The following is a 19,343-nucleotide window of genomic DNA, read 5'->3' as shown; positions in this document are numbered from 1 at the left end:
ACAGATATACGGTGTGTGCATCACATGTAGACACATCAGGCGGCTGCCGAAGGGGGGAAAAATAACAATAATTACAACCCCGAATATTCATGAGGAGAAGCCTTTGAAGTGTGCTATACTTCATGAAAATATGAACATATGCCATTTTCTCCTGTAACAGCACTTCTGATGAGGCACTATGTATGCAGACAGGAATATGCGCCCTGTGTGTTTTTGAGATGCAAGTCCAAGTCGATTAAATGGCGGGAAATTAGCAAGTCCAACATGCGAGCGAGACAATTTCAACAACAACTGTGAGGAAATCCACTAGAAGAAGCCTTAGGGGGGAGAATGTGTTGGGCGATTATGACTTTCCCTGGGGTTTGATACAACCCATGTCTTTAAGTGGCTGTAAAACAACAACAAAAACACTCACACAGAGGCAAACACCAGGGGTAAACACCAGGGGTAAACACCAGGGGTAAACACCAGGGGCAAACACCAGAGGCAAACACCAGGGGTAAACACCAGGGGTAAACACCAGGGGTAAACACCAGGGGCAAACACCAGGGGCAAACACCAGGGGTAAACACCAGGGGCAAACACCAGGGGTAAACACCAGGGGCAAACACCAGGGGTAAACACCAGGGGTAAACACCAGGGGCAAACACCAGGGGCAAACACCAGGGGTAAACACCAGGGGCAAACACCAGGGGTAAACACCAGGGGCAAACACCAGGGGTAAACACCAGGGGTAAACACCAGGGGCAAACACCAGGGGTAAACACCAGGGGTAAACACCAGGGGCAAACACCAGGGGCAAACACCAGGGGTAAACACCAGGGGCAAACACCAGGGGTAAACACCAGGGGCAAACACCAGGGGTAAACACCAGGGGCAAACACCAGGGGCAAACACCAGGGGTAAACACCAGGGGCAAACACCAGGGGCAAACACCAGGGGTAAACACACACACACACACACACACACACACACACACACACACACACACACACACACACACAGAGGCAAACACCAGGGGTAAACACACACACACACACACACACAGCAGCACAGCTTTGAGGAAGCAGGAGGTAAAAGTTGGGCAACATTACTACAGCTAATTGGATTAGGACCATTACAGAGGGAAGATGCAGAGCTATTGACTAGAGCTGATAGAGATGGAGAGAGAGAGAGAAAGAGAGAGAGAATGAAAGATAGAGGGAGGCCATACTGTGTGGCTTAGACGACTGAGGCACATCTGCCTGTAATTCCCTGGCTGGATCAGAGAGGAACGGAGGGCTGAGGAGCTTCAATGGAAATCTGGGATTTGATCCGCACCCACTAAAACCATGGGAACTACGGCATATGGAGGAGAGGAAAGAGAGAGAAAACAGAGAGAGAAAGAGAGAGAAGGGTAGGGGTAGAGAGCTTACGGTGAGGACACTTAAAAGGCTCATCTAAACACTCTCACTGACAGGAGGTAAAGGACAGGGAGCATGAGATAGACACAAAGGCACACACACCTGTTAGTGTGGACACACACACCTGTTAGTGTGGACACACACACCTGTTAGTGTGGACACACACACCTGTTAGTGTGGACACACACACCTGTTAGTGTGGACACACACACCTGTTAGTGTGGACACACACACCTGGCCTGTGGAAAGTTGCTTTTGCCCCCCGATGGGCTCAAACCTAAATCAACCTCAATGACCTAGCTGGTCTCACAGATGATCAACAGTACCGAGAGAGTGTGTGTGGGGGGGGGGCAAGAGAACAAGAGAGAGAGAGAGAGAAAGAACAAGGGAAGATGGAGACAAATGCTAAAGGGAGGAGAGAGTGAGAGTATGTGAAGGAGGAGAGCGAGTGAGAACTGTGTTTATAAGTCGTCTAGTTGCCAGAGTGGAGCTATGGGCTAACACAGCCCAGTATCAGTTACAACAGGGACAACAAACCTGTGTATCCTGTGTGGACTGTAAAATACTGCTTTACGAAACCACGCAAATACGTCCTATGATTGATCACTAAGCATGTCCATGTTAAGTGTGTTGTTTCCTGACAGATCTACATTGAAAAATGTCTGGAAGCTTTCAAAATGAGTGTAGCTTCACAAGGTGTTTCACAACAGGACCTACAGTCCTCCTCCACAGTCGATGTGGTTCTCTCCCGAGAAGTAACAAGCTGAAGTTGAGTGTAATAATGTCTGGAATGTGTGTGTTGAGTGTATAGGAATGTAAAGCGTTCTGTCGTCAGAGTGGGAGAGCACAAACATTATTCTTCACACATTCTAGAACTTAGCAAGGTTATTCTGTGCTTACAGAAGCCTTGAAAAGGTTGACTGTGTAAACACTACTGTGATATTCCTAAGACAACAAGTCAAACGAGGGTCACCATCCTTCTCTCTACCTTTCCATCTCTCTCTCTCATGTGTACCATTCGGGGTGGCAGGTAGCCTAGTAGTTAGAGCGTTGGGCCAGTAACCAGAAGGTTGCTGGATCGAATCCCCGAGCTGACAACGTAAAAATCTGCCGTTCTGCCCCTGAACAAGGCAGGTAACCCACTGTTCCCTTTAGGCCGTCCTTGTAAATAAGAATTTGTTCTTAACTGACTTGCCTAGTTAAATAAAGGTTAAATAAAAAATAAAAAACAATTCTCTCACTTTCTTCCCTTTTGCTCTCTGACAAACTTTCTTCCTGACCTAGATAACTTTCTCTCTCCCCGTCTTTCTCTCTCTCCCAGTCTCTCTCTCTCCCCGTCTCTCTCTCTCTCCGTCTCTCTCTCTCCCCGTCTCTCTCTCTCTCTCTCTCCCCGTCTCTCTCTCTCTCCCCGTCTCTCTCTCTCTCCCCGTCTCTCTCTCTCTCCCCGTCTCTCTCTCTCTCCCCGTCTCTCTCTCTCTCTCTCTCCCCGTCTCTCTCTCTCTCCCCGTCTCTCTCTCTCTCCCCGTCTCTCTCTCTCTCTCCCGTCTTTCTCTCTCTCCCCGTCTTTCTCTCTCCCCGTCTCTCTCTCTCTCTCCGTCTTTCTCTCTCTCCCCGTCTTTCTCTCTCTCCCCGTCTCTCTCTCTCTCTCTCTCCCCCGTCTCTCTCTCTCCCCTCTCTCTCTCTCTCTCTCTCTCTCCCCGTCTCTCTCTCTCTCCCCGTCTCTCTCTCTCTCTCTCCCCGTCTCTCTCTCTCCCCGTCTCTCTCTCTCTCCCCGTCTCTCTCTCTCTCCCCGTCTCTCTCTCTCTCCCCGTCTCTCTCTCTCTCTCCCCGTCTCTCTCTCTCCCCGTCTCTCTCTCTCTCCCCGTCTCTCTCTCTCTCCCCGTCTCTCTCTCTCTCCCCGTCTCTCTCTCTCCCCGTCTCTCTCTCTCCCCGTCTCTCTCTCTCTCTCTCTCTCTCTCTCTCCCCGTCTCTCTCTCTCTCCCCGTCTCTCTCTCTCTCTCCCCGTCTCTCTCTCTCTCCCCGTCTCTCTCTCTCTCCCCGTCTCTCTCTCTCTCCCCGTCTCTCTCTCTCTCCCCGTCTCTCTCTCTCTCTCCCGTCTCTCCCGTCTCTCTCTCTCTCCCCGTCTCTCTCTCTCTCCCCGTCTCTCTCTCTCTCCCCGTCTCTCTCTCTCCCCGTCTTTCTCTCTCTCTCCGTCTCTCTCTCTCCCCGTCTCTCTCTCTCCCCCCGTCTCTCTCTCTCCCCCCGTCTCTCTCTCTCCCCGTCTCTCTCTCTCCCCGTCTCTCTCTCTCCCCGTCTCCTCTCTCCCCGTCTTTCTCTCTCTCCCCGTCTTTCTCTCTCTCCGTCTTTCTCTCTCTCCGTCTTTCTCTCTCTCCGTCTCTCTCTCCCCGTCTTTCTCTCTCTCTCCGTCTCTCTCTCTCCCCGTCTTTCTCTCTCTCCCCCGTCTCTCTCTCTCTCCGTCTCTCTCTCTCCCCGTCTCTCTCCTCCCCGTCTCTCTCTCTCCCCGTCTCTCTCTCTCTCCCCGTCTCTCTCTCTCTCCCCCCGTCTCTCTCTCTCTCTCCCCGTCTCTCTCTCTCTCCCCGTCTCTCTCTCTCTCCCCGTCTCTCTCTCTCCCCCGTCTCTCTCCCCTCTCTCTCTCTCCCCGTCTCTCTCTCTCCCCGTCTCTCTCTCTCCCCGTCTTTCTCTCTCTCCCCGTCTTTCTCTCTCTCCGTCTTTCTCTCTCTCCGTCTCTCTCTCCCCGTCTTTCTCTCTCTCTCCGTCTCTCTCTCTCCCCGTCTTTCTCTCTCTCCCCGTCTCTCTCTCTCCCATCTCTCTCTCTCTCTCTCTCTCTCCCCCTCTCTCTCTCCCCCGTCTCTCTCTCTCCCCGTCTCTCTCTCTCTCCCCGTCTCTCTCTCTCTCTCCCCGTCTCTCTCTCTCTCCCCCGTCTCTCTCTCTCCCCCGTCTCTCTCTCTCTCCCCATCTCTCTCTCTCTCCCCGTCTCTCTCTCTCTCCCGTCTTTCTCTCTCTCTCCGTCTCTCTCTCCCCCCGTCTCTCTCTCTCCCCGTCTCTCTCTCTCTCCCCCGTCTCTCTCTCTCCCCGTCTCTCTCTCTCCCCGTCTCTCTCTCTCCCCGTCTCTCTCTCTCCCATTCTTTCTCTCTCTCCCCATCTATCTCTCTCCCCGTCTCTCTCTCTCCCCGTCTCTCTCTCTCTCCGTCTTTCTCTCTCTCCGTCTCTCTCTCTCCCCGTCTCTCTCTCTCCGTCTTTCTCTCTCTCCGTCTTTCTCTCTCTCCGTCTCTCTCTCCCCGTCTTTCTCTCTCTCCGTCTATCTCTCCGTCTCTCTCTCCGTCTCTCTCTCTCCCCGTCTCTGTCTCTCTCTGTCTCTCTCTGTCTCTCTCTCTGTCTCTCTCTCTGTCTCTCTCTCTGTCTCTCTCTCTGTCTCTCCCGCCTCTCTCTCTCCCCGCCTCTCTCTCTCTCCCCTCTCTCTCTCCCCCGCCTCTCTCTCCCGCCTCTCTCTCTCCGCCTCTCTCTCTCCGCCTCTCTCTCTCCGCCTCTCTCTCTCCGCCTCTCTCTCTCCGCCTCTCTCTCTCCGCCTCTCTCTCCCCGCCTCTCTCTCCCCGCCTCTCTCTCTCCCCGCCTCTCTCTCTCCCCGCCTCTCTCTCTCTCCGCCTCTCTCTCCCCGCCTCTCTCCCCCCAGCCTCTCTCTCTCCCCTGCCTCTCTCTCTCCCCCGCCTCTCTCTCTCTCCCAGTCTTTCTCTCTCTCCGCCTCTCTCTCTCCGCCTCTCTCTCTCCGCCTCTCTCTCTCCGCCTCTCTCTCTCTCTCTCCCGCCTCTCTCTCCCCGCCTCTCTCTCCCCCCTCTCTCTCTCCCGCCTCTCTCTCTCTCCGCCTCTCTCTCTCTCCCCGCCTCTCTCTCTCCCCGCCTCTCTCTCTCCCCCCGCCTCTCTCTCTCCCCCGCCTCTCTCTCCCCCCGCCTCTCTCTCTCCCGCCTCTCTCTCTCCGCCTCTCTCTCTCCCCCCGCCTCTCTCTCCCCCGCCTCTCTCTCCCCGCCTCTCTCTCTCCCCCCGCCTCTCTCTCTCTCTCTCTCCGCCTCTCTCTCTCCCCGCCTCTCTCTCTCCGCCTCTCTCTCTCCCGCCTCTCTCTCCGCCTCTCTCTCCCCGCCTCTCTCTCTCCGCCTCTCTCTCTCCGCCTCTCTCTCTCCGCCTCTCTCTCTCCGCCTCTCCCCGCCTCTCTCTCCCCGCCTCTCTCTCCCCGCCTCTCTCTCCCGCCTCTCTCTCTCCCGCCTCTCTCTCTCCCCGCCTCTCTCTCCCCGCCTCTCTCTCTCCCCCTCCTCTCTCCCCGCCTCTCTCTCTCCCCGCCTCTCTCTCCCCGCCTCTCTCTCCCCGCCTCTCTCTCTCTCTCCCGCCTCTCTCTCTCCCCGCCTCTCTCTCCCCCGCCTCTCTCTCTCCGCCTCTCTCTCCCCGCCTCTCTCTCTCCGCCTCTCTCTCCCCGCCTCTCTCTCCGCCTCTCTCTCCCCGCCTCTCTCTCCGCCTCTCTCTCTCTCTCTCCGCCTCTCTCTCCCCGCCTCTCCTCCGCCTCTCTCTCTCTCCCCGCCTCTCTCCCCCGCCTCTCTCTCTCCCCGCCTCTCTCTCTCCCCCGCCTCTCTCTCTCTCCCCGCCTCTCTCTCTCTCCCAGTCTTTCTCTCTGTTTCTTTGTATTTTTCTTAATTCCAGGTGAAGTCTTTCAGTTGTACAACTGACTAGATATCCCCCTTTCCCAATCTCTGAGGCAGATACTCCAGACACAGAAATACACACGCGCAAGCAAGAATGTGCACACACACACACACACACACACACACACACACACACACACACACACACACACACACACACACACACACACACACACTCTCTCTCACACAAAAACACACATAGAAAGAGACAGAGAGACCACACCACAAGAACAGCTGAGGACCTCAAGGCCAGACTGTAGTGTATTCAGTACAGAAGGCCGTGAAGGAACTCCATAATATCCTAGAGGAGCAGCTATCTGAAAGAGGAATCATGAATTCCCCACTCATTCCCACTCAGCCTCTCCCCAGGACACTTCCAACGAGGTCATTTCCTGTGCCCAGGGTTATTCCCAAAGCACCACTTCCTGTTATAGGGACAGCGCCCTGTTGAGAGATGTGTGTGTGCAAACGAGAGATTGTGTGTGTGTACGCAAATGTGTGTGTCCTCGACTGCAAGACTCAGCCCCACGTGCTGTCAGAGGAAGTTACACAGCTATACTCTGCACAGAAATCAATCAAGGAAAGAGCACCAGAATAGAAAGGCACCAGTTTCAACAGGCTAACACACACTCAGATCTGTCTTCCTTCACAGAGCTACATATGAATAACAACAGGCTAACACACACTCAGATCTGTCTTCCTTCACAGAGCTACATATGAATAACAACAGGCTAACACACACTCAGCTCTGTCTTCCTTCACAGAGATACATATGAATAACAACAGGCTAACACACACTCAGCTCTGTCTTCTTTCACAGAGATACATATGAATAACAACAGGCTAACACACACTCAGCTCTGCCTTCCTTCACAGAGCTACATATGAATAACAACAGGCTAACACACACTCAGCTCTGTCTTCCTTCACAGAGCTACATATGAATAACAACAGGCTAACACACACTCAGATCTGTCTTCCTTCACAGAGCTACATATGAATAACAACAGGCTAACACACACTCAGCTCTGTCTTCCTTCACAGAGATACATATGAATAACAACAGGCTAACACACACTCAGCTCTGTCTTCCTTCACAGAGCTACACATGAATAACAACTGATAGAAGGTGGATGAATGGATGGATGAATGGATGGATGGTGAATCCTGAAGAGATCAGACAGATCGATGGACTGCATTGACATTGTTGCAGCAGTAACTAAGCACATTGGAAAGAAATGCATTGGTTGCATCATGGACATCTGACAGACCCATGCAGATGCATATGAGATTTCTTCAGCAAATTACAGTATTGTGTAAATTACAATTACCTGTACATTTAACCAAACACATTTAACATTCAATATCTCAAACAAGCTGCCTTGCACAACCAGACAAAACAAAGAATTGGGACCCTGACAATCAATGTGTGAGATGTCATCGCATGAATAAAAACAGTCATTGAAGAGAAAATACATGTCCAACAACTCTCAGAACCTAAAACCCAATCCAGCTCTGAATGGAGCTAATCCGTCTTCTTCTATGGTCAGATTACATCACCGACAGCAGACAACCTACAACGCCACGGCAATAGGGCCATTATAAAAGACAATAGGCGCCAGTGGTCATGGACCCAATCTCTAACAATGTCCTAAGGGTCAATCAACCAACCACAGAATGAGCCATGAATCTACAGTCTCTGTGTGGCTGGACAGCCTAACGCAAACTCTCCCCTGGGTGAGATGTGTCTGAGTACATCCAGGGTGTCTTTAATAGGGAAATTGAAATAGATTTGGACCTGTGGTCCCACGCACTGTTGCTGACTGATAATCCACACTGATAATCAGCTATTGATTATGGTGGAGCGTTGTGGTGGTTTGGTGCTGTAGTAGACATTTGGGATATGTACGACAGGAGGTGAAATGTTGACGTCCTCAGCTAGACAGTGTCCACACAAGCATGTTGTGGGAACACACACAAGCAGCACCAGCTAAAGGTCTGTTGTGTTACGGCTCATTTAGTGAGTTGGGGCTCATTTGCAGATGTGATACACAGACACATATTAAGAATATACTCTATACCAGTGGTTCCCAAACTTTTTATAGTCCCGTACCCCTTCAAACATTCAACCTCCAGCTGGGTACCCCCTCTAGCACCAGGGTCAGCTGTACCCCCTCTAGCACCAGGGTCAGCACACTCTCAAATGTTGTTTTTTGCCTTCATTGTAAGCCTGCCACACACACTATATGATACATCTTACAGGACCAGGGCACAAACAATATAATAATAATCAATTATATTACTCTATTTAACCATCTTACATATAAAACCTTATTTGTTCATCAAATTGTGAATAACTCATCACAGGTTAATGAGAAGGGTGTGCTTGAAAGGATGCACATAACTCTGCAATGTTGGGTTGTATTGGATTCTCAGTCTAAAATCATTTTCCACACACAGTCTGTGCCTGTATTTAGTTTTCATGCTAGTGAGGCCCGAGAATCCACTCTCACATAGGTACGTGGTTGCGAAAGGCACCAGTGTCTTAACAGGGCAATTTGCCAAGGCAGGATACTCTGAGTGCAGCCCAATCCAGAAATCAGGCAGTGGCTTCTGATTAAATTACATTTTCACAGAACCGCTTGTTTCAATTTTGATGAGGCTCTCTTGTTCAGATATCGGTAAGTGGACTAGGTGCAGGGCATGAAAGGGATAACAAATCCAGTTGTTATGTCATCCGTTTCGGGAAAGTACCTGCGTAATTGCGCACCCAGCTCACTCAGGTGCTTCGCTATATCCCATTTGACATTGTCCGTAATCTTGAGTTCATTTGCACACAAACAAATCATACAATGATGGAAAGACCGGTGTGTTGTCTTTGTTAATGCAACAGAAAAGAGCTCAAACTTCTTAACCATAACCTCAATTTTTTCCTGCACATTGAATATAGTTGTGGAGAGTCCCTGTAATGCTAGATTCAGATCATTCAGGTGAGAAAAAACATCACCCAGACAGGCCAGTCGTGTGAGAAATCATCATGCAAACGAGTAAAAATTATGGTCATTAAAGAAAACTTTAAGACCGTCTCTCAATTAAAAAAAACATGTCAATACTTTCCCCCTTGATAACCACAGCACTTCTGTATGTTGTAAAAGCGTTACGTGGTCGCTGCCCATATCATTGCATAGTGCAGAAAATACGCGAGAGTTCAGGGGCCATGCTTTAACAAAGTTAACCATTTTCACTGTAGTGTCCAAAACGTCTTTCTAGCTGTCAGACATTCCCTTGGAAGAAAAAGCCTCTCGATGGATGCTGCAGTGTACCCAACTGCTTGCACGTGTCTCCCTGTCATGGTTTTTGTACCATCAGTACAGATATCAACACATCAACCACCAAAGTCCATTTGATGTCACAAAGCTGTCCAGAACTTTAAAAATATAATCTCCTGTTGTCCTGGTTTCCAGAAGAGGAGGTCTTCCTTAATTGACCCCCCATAAATGTAACGGACATATACCAGGAGCTGTGCCAGGCCCAACACGTCTGTTGACTCATCCAGCTGTAACAAATAGAATTCACTGGCTTGTAGGTGAAGCAGTAACTGTTTCAAAACATATCTTGCCATGTCACTGATGCGTCGTGAAACAGTTTTGTTTGATGAAGATATTGTCTTTATAGTTTTTTTTTGTCCTTTTCCCCCAGCATTGTCCCAGGAAGAATTTAGTCCGCCACAATAGTATGGGGCTTGCCTGTCCTGTCCTGTCCTGTCCTCAGTAGCTCACCATAAGACACTTCTAGCACCTTCTTATTAATGGTATCTGTTGCTTTTATACATGTCTTACTACTCAAAAGTCGTCTTTATTCTCGCTCAAAAAACTCCTGTGGCTTATTTTTCAAATGGTCATGTTTCATTTCTAAATGTCTGCGCAAGATTGAAGGTTTCCTGTGAGAGAGTAACGGTTAATGTGATTGGATGAGTAACGGTTAATGTGATTGGATGTGTAGCGGTTAATGTGATTGGATGAGTAACAATTAATGTGATTGGATGAGTAACGGTTAATGTGATTGGATGAGTAACAATTAATGTGATTGGATGAGTAACGGTTAATGTGATTGGATGAGTAACGGTTAACGTGATTGGATGAGTAACAGTTAACGTGATTGGATGAGTAACGGTTAACGTGATTGGATGAGTAACGGTTAATGTGATTGGATGAGTAACGGTTAATGTGATTGGATGAGTAACGGTTAATGTGATTGGATGAGTAACGGTTAATGTGATTGGATGAGTAACGGTTAATGTGATTGGATGAGTAACGATTAATGTGATTGGATGAGTAACGATTAATGTGATTGGATGAGTAACGGTTAACGTGATTGGATGAGTAACGGTTAATAGATTGGATGTTAATTATTGGACTAGGCTACCTGTATTTGACATGGTGTTATTTCACTGAACACCAGATGGTTTCATTTTATTTTTGGCAGTGAAACGAGGCTACTCAGGCGAGAAAAAAACCTTGCACAAATGTATTGCCCCGTTGAAAAATATAAATGGACTGTTTGAAAATGTGAAGAAAAAAATTATATATACATAGATTTTATTTAAAAAAGTGAATCACATTTTTATTTGGCGTACCCCCAACGGCATTGTGAATACCTACTGTATACCATATATACACACAGAGGCTCCCCCTATACCCTCCATACTATTCCTCTCCCATATGGGACTTCAGTGCTCTCAACTCAAACCCAGCCACCTTCAAAGCAAAGGCTGCCTCGTTCCCTCTCCCACTTCCTCTCTCTGTCGTTCAGCTCCAGTCTCAGTTCCTGTTTACCTCCAGCCCAACAGTTCTAGCAGAGAGGTATTTGAGGAGTATAACCTCAGGGGGTTCAGCTACAGCCTAGGTGGTCTCTCTCTCCCACAGGAGGAAAACAACCCTGGAAAACGTGATTGGTTGTGATACGTAACATATGTCGCCTGGGTCACGGGTGGTTGCAATGTTAACACAATTAAGGCAAGAGTACACCTCCTGCAATGCATGCTGGGAAAATGTGAGAATTGGAAAGGTTATGTAACTGGACCAATTAGCAAGTATCGTTAGTAAAGACACCTGTTAACAGGCCCAGGGTGTTCTATGAGTCAGGACTGGGGAACTGGTCGTGTGGAGTTATGGACTGGACTAGCCTGCATCAAATTATGGTCCTCTAAATGTCAGGGGGAGACGTGGGTTGAGAGTTAAGGGAAGGACATGAGAGCATAGACAAAGAAACAGACATGCTCACAAATGGTTGTAACACTCACACACACAGAAACACACCCACATACCCTCAGGTGACAAACAGCAGGTGAATCTAGTTATTTAAACAGCAGATGGCCATGGCCTGCGGTCAGAAACTGAGTGAGGGAGAGAGAGCGGGGGGGGTTCCAGAGGAGTAGGGATCTAGCCGTGTTACAACATGGGTTTATTAATAGCAGAACTGTGGTAACAGATGCATAAATAACCACCAGGTAGAGTGGGAACGGGCGTGTCCAATAGCACACATAAAACATTCCATGGAAAGCTGTCGGAATCCCTGGAAAACACACATTTTCCACTGAGAGATGATGAACGGCAGGACAATGTTCCGACCAAAACACAACCACAACACATCACATGAACATAATGATCATCATTAACATTATCATCACCAGTAGGCTTGGGCGGTATACCGGGCTGTTTGGAAATAGCCAAGGGATGGTTTTTCAATAGCGTCAATACCTTTGAAGTTTTTCAATAAATGTTTAACATTTGTAGCTGCTTTTTAAGTAAATACCTGCAGTCAACATGTGCAATACTTTAGGAGATAAAGCAGATCGCGTTCACCGGTCACATTATTTTACATTATGAAGCATATGTAGTTCCCCAGAACAGCTGGGCCAGTCACGTGTTTGTTTGTACATAGCACAACAGGAGAAAGCAGGAGCAGGTGAGTCCAGCTGTGTATTGACAGGAGTCGAACTTTATATTGAAAGACATTTTTTTTTCTTCAATAGAGTGATCAGAGACGTGCAAATATATTTTTCCTTTACAGAAAATGCATTGCATGACAATAAGTATGTGGACACCTGCTCGTTGAACATCTCATTCCAAAATCATGGGCATTAATATGGAGTTGGTCCCCCTTTACTGCGCGCTACGCACTCCAGCACTCCAGTTCTGTGAGGTTGTGTGGCCTACCACTTCGCTGAGCCGTTGTTGCTCCTAGACGTTTCCACTTCACAATAACAGCACATAAGGTTGACTGGGGCAGCTCTAGCAGGGTAGTAAGTAGACAAAGTGACTTGTTGGAAAGGTGGCATCCTATGATGGTGCCACGTTGAAAGTCACTAAGCTCATCCACACATGCTCCATTAACTCCAGACATCGTCTCATACAATTCAAGGTATTACACAGATTACACTATTCCAAAACCAAACTGCATATGATATTGTGTGATAAATGTCAGGCTGCGCAGGTTACACTACTCCACTCCTTTGCCCTATGCTCTAGCTTGTATGGTTATTGGTGTGGAATTTGTAGGATCCTCTCTGAAGTTCTGGAGACTTCCGTTGACCCAGACCCTCTTCTGATAATCCTGGGAGTGTCTGATTCCCTAAACGGATTAACCAAACCCCAAAACAACTAATCTCTTACAGTCTCATTTCAGCAAAAAAAATGTATCTTGTTGTTTTGGACAAGGAGGGAAGCGCCCTCTACCAAATTATGGCTCAGTGAATTGGCAAACACTGTACACTTAGAAAGAATTAGATATATTCTGAACAATAAATTATCAACATTTGATCAAATCTGGCAGGCTTTCCTCTCTTACTTGGACGAGTCGACGCTGTGAATTTGTACATTATAAGGCACTCTCAATTGTAATATTTGAATCTACCTTTGGGCAGCATGTGCTGGCCCTGCCACCCGAGCAGTTGGAGAGGAATAAGGGGGGCGGATAAGTGGGGGGGTGACATCTACCCTCGTTCTTTCTACATGTCCTTGTTCTGTAGGTCTTGTTTTGTAATATTTGTTTTGTACCCAGAACTCTGGGTCTTGTTGTTCCTGTCTGCTCTTTTATGTTTAGATAAGAATTGTATACCCGTCTTTTATACCTATACACCATTCTTGTGTGTGTGTTCAATAAAAAATGTTTGAGAAAAAAAAAGAAAATCACTGAGCTCTTCAGTAAGAGCCAATGTTTGTCTATGGAGATTGCATAGCTGTGTGTGTGATTTTATACACCTATCAGCAACGGGTGTGGCTGAAATAGCCAAATCCACTAATTTGAAGGGGTGTCCACATACTTTATCATATATAGTGTACATTAGGGCAGCACATTATGCAAAAAAACAGAAGTGCAATGCTATTTGGCTGGCAGCCACACAAGTAAATGAGCTTAAACACTGCATGGCCATCAATGTTTATCATAGAAAGAATGTAGCCAGCTTAAAGTTAATCTAGCATTTTACTGGAGAAAAGTAGGCTGGATACACCGACAAAAGTACCCGAGAAAAGTAGCTACACATCAGTCAGAGCGTTGTCTGGTGCCCATTTGTGAATTCGTATCCCAGTGGAGAAGTGCAACTGAAGCACAGAATTAGTCTGATGCCGAGCAGAAATAACAATAACAAGCATTTTTGATCTGTGTTAACAAAACGCAGCAAGAGATTTTTTGTGCATTTGATATTTTTTACTTGCGTGAAAAATATAGAATTCTGCGTTAGCACGACTCACAACTTTAACTTGCTACTTATCTAAGTAAATTATTGAATAAATAAGGTGATGGGGCATCACATTTTGTAAGCTTTAAATAAACAATGTGGTGGGAGGTCTGATAGAGGGAAAATAAATATCACAGAGTGCATTGTCTTTGTTTTACTGTTCTGTTAATGGCATACATGCTTAAGCAACTAGAATGTATATTTGTCATGCCAATAAAGAAACCTGAATTGTGTTAAGGCAACGCTAACTAAATGAAGGAGTCAAAGCTCTTTGGGATGAGTCATCTGTACAGCTGCCACTTCTATGATATTCTGTAACTCCTACCTATATACTATCAAATTAAATCACATTTTATTAGTCACATACACATGGTTAGCAGATGTTATTGCGAGTGTAGCGAAATTAATGTGCTTCTAGTTCCGACAGTGCAGCAATATCTAACATGTAATCTAATAATTCCACAACAACTACCTAATGGAATAAGAACATATAAATATATGGATGAACAATGACAGAGCGTATAGGCTAAGATGCAATAGATAGTATAGAATACGGTATGTACATATGAGATGAGTAACGCAAGATATGTAAACATTCTTAAAGTTACATTATTAAAGTGACTAGTGTTCCATTTGTTAAAAGTGGCCAATGATTACAAGTCTGTATGTTGGCAGCAGCCTCTCTGTGCTAGTGATGGCTGTTTAACAGTTTGATGGCCTTGAGGTCGAAGCTGTTTTTCAGTCTCTCGGTCCCAGCTTTGATGCACCTGTATGAGCTGGATTGCCTCTTACTTTCATTTGCGCTCATTAGCATATTTAGCTAGCAGCCTCCATGGAAAGTCGCTATTACTTGTGCTAATTTTGTTAACATTCTGGTACAGATGACCAATGGCCTTTTTTGTGTTTCTTGGCGCCCCCTTGTGTATTAAGTCGGTTATACCGTAAATCATGGGACGAGAGAAGGACGACCGTATAACGATATGAAAATCTGGATACCACCCATCCCTAATCATCTTCATCATCTTCATATCCATTCTTCATCCTCATATCCATGCTCACAGTAACAGTTATTATCCCACAAACCTCCATAGCACACATAAAATACCACAGGCGGCATTTGAAATAGACAATTCAGTCAATAATAATACTTTGCCTTGCTTTTCAACCTGAACTTCTTCAGATATTACTTTCCTACATTTCAATGAGGAACACTTTTAAGAGGAACACTTTTAAAAGGAACAAAAGAACCATAAAAAAAAGTAAAATGTCTCATTAGGTCAAATCACCTCAATTCAACCTGTCCTTTCATAACATTAAGAACAGCTCAGCTTAAAAAGGTCAGCCAGAAGCCCTGAGCAGTGAGCGCTGGCTGACTGGGGTTGTTCACTCTCTGGGACAGCCTGTTCTATTAAGAGTTCTCATTTTTAAATGGAAGGGAAGCGTTTGAGTTTTCTGAGGCTCCCGCTGCTCCCGCTGGAAGTGAGAGAGATACCTTACAATGGGCTCATTCATCCCCCTCCTCTCCCCTGTAACTATTCCCCAGGTCGTTGCTGTAAATGAGAATGTGTTCTCAGTCAATTTACCTGGTATAATAATAAAAAAATCCCTGTCTGGGTATAGCAGGGATGTTATTATCCCAACAGTATCCCTCCATCTGAGAGGTCCCTTAGAGCCTCTCCTTACAGGGATGGTATGAGGACAGAGGAGCAGAGGAGTCGGGATCAAGCTGGGATCGGCATTCCATAGGGAAGCATTTGGGAACATTTTAGTGTTTCAGATGTGTGGGAAAAGGTGGGTTGTTCTGGGTAAAAGGTCATGACTTGAACTAAACTAATTCTAGAACTCTTTCCAGAACTAAAGGTGAGGTTATGAAATCAGAATCGGACTGTTCTAATTCAATGGGTGAGATATTCCCATTATCTGTCCATTTCCACAACCAGCCCCCACTGTACACCTCAACATGTGTCCCATATCCCTCTGAGGCTAGAGAGCTGGGTCCCACCCAGATGAGGGGTGTGTCTGTCTGGCTGAAGACCTAATAGATATGGCTCCTCCCCCAACCGTCTGGGACCTCCCTCTAGGCGGGCGCCACGGCATTGCTGCAGCCCAGCGGAAAGATAAGGCAGCAAAGTTTCCATGACGATAGCAACAGAACCCATTAAGATTCCAGGTTCCTAATGGAAAACAGTTACACCTGTAGCCTGGTCACATGACCCGTCCATGCTTTAACCTACTGTAATGAGGTTCTTTTAATGAAATAGAGGCTATTAAAGCCACTGTCCTCTTTAAACACAAGAGATTCATGTTATAGGTCATTCATGTTTACCTACTGTATGACTCAAGACAAGAGCTATTGATTTAATGATGCGGTTCAGCTCCTATGTTGTATGGTAATTCAACTGATTGTATGCGACAGAAGCAGCAGACAGCACCAGAGATTTTCTTGTGGTTGTGTTTGAATGAAAAGCGCATGCATGAACATAAATGCACGCACGGACACACACACACCTATACCAACAGTCAAAGCTCATTTTGAGCTCTCCCTTTATCTAATTAAAAGCAAGGCATGCTGGGTAAGCCAAACCAACAAACAGACGAGTGCAGGCCTTGAAGTCTGATTAGAGAGTCGACAAGGAGTCGAGGAGAGACTTCATTATAAAAACACAGACACTGAAGACTGACGTCTATACACCAGACAGACAGACAGACAGACAGACAGACAGACAGACAGACAGACAGACAGAGACAGGCAGACAGGCAGACAGGCAGACAGGCAGACAGGCAGACAGGCAGACAGGCAGGCAGACAGACAGACAGACAGACAGACAGACAGACAGACAGACAGACAGGAATCTCAATAAAAACAAAGACCAATGGAAATGACTGGTGGTTTATAGACAAACAAATGATGCCGTTCCTGAATGAGTGTATAGAATGTACGGAACTCCCATGGTGAGGGAGTAGGTTGTTTTGTAGGTGTTGATTGACTCAGTGACTGGGAGAAGTGAAGAGAGCGGGAGGGTGGGAGGCGGGTTGTTTTGATTGCTGAATGCCTTGTTTACAGGTTACAGACTCCTTCCTCCGTCCACCCCTCTCCTCCCTCCTCCTCCTAGTTAAGATTATTGCTGGTGTCGGTGGGAGGAGTTGTGTAACCTTTTTGGGTCACCCTCGCCGACTGTCACCATGACAACAGGCTGTTGGCTTATTACTTCCTGAATGTGAAGTCACTAAGCCTATATCATAGCTATATGTTCCCTCTGGGCTTGCATCACCAAAATCAATGCAGCTATCACTCTTATCGGCCTCCCGAGTGGAGCAGCGGTCTAAGGCATCGTCAATATGGACACTGGTTCGATCCCAGGCTGTGTCTCAGCCGGCCGCGACTGGGAGACCCGTGAAGCGGCGCACATCCGGGTTAGGGTAGGGTTTGGCCGGCCGGGATGTCCTTGTCCCATCGAGCTCTTGCATGCACGCTGACTATGGTCACCAGCTTTACAGTTTTTCCTCTGACACATTGGTGCGACTGGCTTCCGGGTTAAGCGAGTAGTGTGTCAGGAGGCTTGGCGGGTTGTGTTTTGGAGGACGCGTGACTCTCGACCTTTGCCTCTCCAGAGTCCGTAGGGTAGTTGCAGTGATGGGACAAGACTGGGGAGAAAATGGGATAAAGTACACCAGTCTCAGCGTCAACATTGAAGAGGCGACTCTGGGATGCAGGCCTTCTAGGCAGAGTTCTTTTGTCCAGTGTCTGTGTTCTTTTGCCAATCTTAATCTTTCCTTTTTATTGGCCAGTCTGAGATATGTCTTTTTCTTTGCAACTCTGCCTAGAAGGCCAGCATCCCGGAGTCGACTCTTCACTGATGACGTTGAGACTGGTGTTTTGCGGGTACTATTTAATAAAGCTACCAATTGAGGACTTGTGAGGCATCTATTTCTCAAACTAGACACTAATGTACTTGTCCTCTTTCTCAGTTGTGCACCGGGGCCTCACACTCTTTCTATTCTGGTTAGAGCCAGTTTGCTCTGTTCTGTGAAGGGAGTAGTACACAGAGTTGTACGAGATCTTCAGTTTCTTGACAATTTCTCGCATGGAATAGCCTTCATTTCTCAGAAAATGAATAGACTGATGGGTTTCAGAAGAAAGTTCTTTGTTTCTGGCCATTTTGAGCATGTAATCAAACCCACAAATGCTGATGCTCCAGATACTCAACTAGTCTAAAGAAGGCCCGTTTTATTGCTTCTTTAAATCAGAACAACCGTTTTCAGCTGTGCCAACATAATTGCAAAAGGGTTTTCTTATGATCAATTAACCTTTTAAAATGATAAACTTGGATTAGTTAACACAATGTGCCATTGGAACACAGGAGTGAAGGTTACTGATAATGGCCTCTGTATGCCTATGTAGATATTCCATACAAAATCTGCTGTTTCCAGCTACAATAGTAATTTACAACATTAACAATGTCTACACTGTATTTTTGATCAATTTGATGTTATTTTAATTGACAAAAAAATGTGCTTATCTTTCAAAAGCAAGGACATTTCTATGTGACCCCAAACGTTTGAACGGTAGTGTACATTTGTTTTGCGCTGCTAGGTCTAGGTAGGTCTTTAGTTTTGAACAGTTTGGGCTACAGATGAGCGGTTTTCTGCATTGTAAAGGCGCAACCACGGACACAAAGCCATGCTCCATTTGTTTTTATGGCAGAGGCTGTGGTACAGCTAAGCCTAATCAAACTTGCCTGTGCTAATGGTTCTCACAGATGAAGTCAAATGAAACAAAAAGACTCTGCTCGTGATGCGCACCCCTCAAATGATACAAATTTAACAACAGCCTGAGAGCACCAGACTTGAAACAACCATACAGATGTAACCATGTTATTCAATATATTATCTGTGCTCCACTGGTGCTCCAAAGTCAAAATTCCATGTGCATTCCACAGGCCACGTTTATAAGTCAGTGTTACAAAAATAACATCTGCGGCACACCTGAGAGTTCCTCAAGGCACACCTGAGAGTTCCTCAAGGCACACCAGTTGAAAAACATTGTCCTAGGTTTTCAATCTAAATATCTTTATTCTTTCTTCAGTGCATGGTCTCCTCCAATCCATTTTTCCATTACGGTCCGAACTAACTCATACTCTGTGTTCAGTCTGTTCTCAGCAGAGGCTCTGTTCCATCACCTGGTCTACTCTCTCCTCACCTCCCCTGGGTTTTAGACGCTGTGTGTGTGTGTGTGTGTGTCAGTCGCTCTTACTCTCCGTCCACCTTAGGAATACATTTTCACCCCTACCCATGTGTCTATATGGTGTCTCCATCTCTCTCTGTCTCCTATATATGTTGCTCTCCCCAAGGAGCCTATGGTGGTAATGAGAATGTGTAGAAGACCGTTCTTTATCCTCTGCTGTTGTCTCCCTAGATGTGCACAAGCTTTCACAGAGTCTAGAGTAATGTCCTCTGTATGCCCTTACCTCCCCCCAAGGATCCACTCTTACCCCCACTCAGACACATCATCAA

General features: G+C 46.8%; 1 protein-coding gene across 7 annotated transcripts in view; it reads right to left on the bottom strand.

Moving 5' to 3' along the window:
* The window catches only part of utrn (utrophin), a 334,500-nt gene that overhangs the window by 125,461 nt on the left and 189,696 nt on the right, over nucleotides 1–19,343 (bottom strand). The gene's annotated exons all lie outside the window — the stretch shown is intronic.

The sequence above is a fragment of the Oncorhynchus tshawytscha genome, linkage group LG18 (assembly GCF_018296145.1).
Source record: "Oncorhynchus tshawytscha isolate Ot180627B linkage group LG18, Otsh_v2.0, whole genome shotgun sequence".
Lineage (NCBI taxonomy): Eukaryota > Metazoa > Chordata > Actinopteri > Salmoniformes > Salmonidae > Oncorhynchus > Oncorhynchus tshawytscha.
Note: the sequence above shows the minus strand (reverse complement) of the source record. Positions and strands in the feature narration are given on the sequence as shown.